The following is a 3,593-nucleotide window of genomic DNA, read 5'->3' as shown; positions in this document are numbered from 1 at the left end:
TAATTTGCATTTCTACAAACATAATAGTATACTTCAATAAATATTATACGTTTTATACGTATTTTATACGTTTTTTACGTATTTTACCGTAAAAAACTGTAAAATGTAAAAAACTCTAGATAATGCTCGAATAACCCAACCCTGCCTACAACTCTCCATTGTAGACAGCTCTTAACAGATTTTGAGAAATAGTCCTATCACAAGTAATGATTTCTCAACCGTTGCGTTTTCTGAACGTAACTACCACTGAACTATAAAGAGCCGTCTACAATGGAGAGTTGTAGGCCGTAATAGTAAGAAATTGACCAATCACAATCGATTATTCTTCTGTACTTTGTCTGTGATTGGTCAATTTCTTACTATTACGGCCTACAACTTTCCATTGTAGACGGCTCTTAAGCGGCTCACCACGAAAATAAAGGAGGGAGCATTAAGGGATAGTATCGGCGCGGGGAGTGAAGCCATAGTGCTAGGCGGATTTGACCATATATATAATACTTCTATATTGCTAGTCGCGTATCTTCGCAATGAGAGGCACGAGGCCCGAGAAAGGGAGACGCACGAAGTCCAAATATGGGCATAGATAGTCGTGCGTCATTATGCGCAGGCGCGTCTACTAAGCGAGTGCGAGCGAGACAAAGCATTGGAAAGAACGCGAGAAAGAGAAATGCCCAAACGTGCTTGAATGTTCACCGCATGCGCACAAAGCAGCTGGAGAGAGAGGCTACTATATTGTCTGCACCGTAACGTTTGGGCTTCAGGTCGGCACCGTACTAGCAATATAGAAGTATTATATATATGGTGATGAAAGATCGAGCCCGCTGCAACGAGAGTATCGAAGCGTGGGGGCACGCACACAAGCAAAAATCGTCGTCTGTGACGGCGGTTCTCGCTTATGTGCGTGCCCCCACCGCTTCGATTAGCTTCGATACTCTCGTTGCTGTGGGCTCGATCTTTCATCACTGCTCAATGTTCCGATATGGGACCGGTTGTACGCGCATGTGCAACTCTGCGCATGCGCGACGATGGAGATACAGTGTCGTAACATGTTGGCTGCGTTCGGGGAGCACGCTATCAGCGCTATTGCGTCACTCTATCTTTGTTTTACATCTAATAAGCAATAAAGATAGAATGATGCAACAGCGCGCATGATAACGCGCTTTTCGAACGCACCCGTTATATGCAGACCTTTTGGCGGGACGTGTGTTTAGCATATAAAATGTGATATATTAAAACTGATATATTAGTATTTGAAGAAAGCCATGCAGTTATTTTTTTATTTACTGTACAATATTATTTTTGTTACTTAAAGATTTTAATTTAAAATTAAATAGCTTTCAAAATTTTTATTTTCTGCAATTTTATTTGTACTTTAATATTATATTCTTCTTTTATTTTAAATATGTATATATTAATATTATTATATATTATTAGTATTATTATTAATATTATTTATATATTATTAATTAATGAATAATTTAAATAATACATTTTTATTGTATAAATACTGGTAAGGTTTTTAGCAGTTTTTCTTACCTTTGCAACAAATGTTGGTATTTTTTGAGATCTTTGCCAAATAAAAGATTTTTATTGTATTTATATAAAAAGTGTTTTATTTGAAGAATATATAATTTTTTCCCTTTTTTCTCTTTTTTATTATAAGTAATATTTAGAAACTATTAAATTATATATATGTGTGTATGTATATAATCTTATTACATATATATATATAAATGTATATATTTTATTTTTTACACATTTCTGAACAATTTTGAAATATTTTGCATATGGCAACATTACATTTTACATAACGTGCCTTGTTTAACTTGTATAAGATACGTTACTGACGCCGTATTTTTGCACATGCGCGTACAACCGGTCCCATATCGGAACACTGTGTCTACTGAGGTCGATCACAATTACAAATAAAAAGCGACTTGTGACGCTTTGTGTCGAATGTGTCGACTGTATCTCCTAAAAGGAAAGCAGTCTAAGTAGTACAGCACTGCTTTTAAGGTTAGTGTCCATGATGCTAGAAAGTGGCTTAAAAAACGTGTAGCCAATAAAATTGCTGCTTTCTACTTAAAAACTGTAAGTTGATTGGCTATGGGAACTTTCCAGCTACTTACACAGGTGACACTGTGGCTGCTTTCCTTTTAAGGGTTGTCTACAATGGAGAGTTGTAGGCCGTAACAGTAAGAAATTGACAAATCACAATCGATTATTCTTCTGTACTTTGTCTGTGATTGGTCAATTTCTTACTATTACGGCCTACAACTTTCTATTGTAGACGGCTCTTTAGGCCTGTTCTACAATACAGTCGTAAGCCGTAAGTCGTAAGAAATTGACCAATCACAATCGATTATTCTTCTGTGATTTATCTGTGATTGGTCAATTTCTTACGACTTACAGCTTACGACTGTATTGTAGAACAGGTCTTAAGAGCCGTCTACAATGGAGAGTTGTAGGCCGTAATAGTAAGAAATTAACCAATCACAGACGAAGTACAGAAGAATAATCGATTGTGATTTGTCAGTTTCTTACTGTTACAGTCTAAAACTCTCCATTGTAGACGACCCTTTAAAAGGAAAGCAGCCTGTGTAACACAATGTCTATTAGTGTGAGAAAGAGCATATCAATGTGTCTCACTCACACTAATGGACACTGTGTTGCACAGTGTCGCTTGTGTACGCATCTGGAAAGCAACCTATATAGGCTGCTTTCCTTTTAGGAGACACAGTCGACACAAGTCGACACAAGAGTCATTCTGTCTTTGTTTCTCACTGAATACTGAACGAAGACAGAATGACTTTTGTGTCGACTTGTGTCGACTGTGTCTCCTAAAAGGAAAGCAGCCATAATATTTTTTCGAACCAAGATCTCGAACCGATTTCTAGCACCATGGATCATGGACATTGGACTTGAAAATTAACTACACACATGATGTAAAGATGGTGCCACACGGAGTATAATATGTACAAAACTAAGCGATGTATTAAGCCCCTTGCACAATGGACGGAATAGCGATAGCGATAGAAATAACACCAGTTTTAAAGCCTCTTGCACAATGAACGGAATAGCGATAGCGATAGAAATAACAAAAGTTTTAAAGAGTTTATATTTAAAAATAAAGGTAGGAACAGCGGAATCTAACATACAAAACTACACATGTATCAATGCAGATCAGAAAATCGGAATAAGCAATAGCGATAAAATTTCCGACGAGTTAAAATTCTGTGTTAAAAACTGTGTTATTTCTATCGCTATCGCTATTCCTTCCATTGTGCAAGAGGCTTAAAGAGTTTATATTTATAAATAACGGTAGGAACAGTGGAATCTAACGTACAAAAATACACATGTATCAATGCAGATCAGAAAACAGAATAAGCAATAACGATAAAATTTCCGACAAGTTGAAATTCTGTATATTTTATACTGTACAATACCAAGTATAATACACACGGCGTCAAAAATTCGCGGAGTCGGCGCGGGGATCGGAGGGCAAGCGGGGGGTTGCTCGTAGCGCCAACGGGCGCCGTACGAACTAAGTAGTAGTCCACAACTACGTCGTGTCGATAATGTAACTATTCTTC

Source organism: Pseudomyrmex gracilis, unplaced genomic scaffold (genome assembly GCF_002006095.1).
Source record: "Pseudomyrmex gracilis isolate BER0280 unplaced genomic scaffold, ASM200609v1 scaffold_1997, whole genome shotgun sequence".
Classification (NCBI taxonomy): domain Eukaryota; kingdom Metazoa; phylum Arthropoda; class Insecta; order Hymenoptera; family Formicidae; genus Pseudomyrmex; species Pseudomyrmex gracilis.
Note: the sequence above shows the minus strand (reverse complement) of the source record.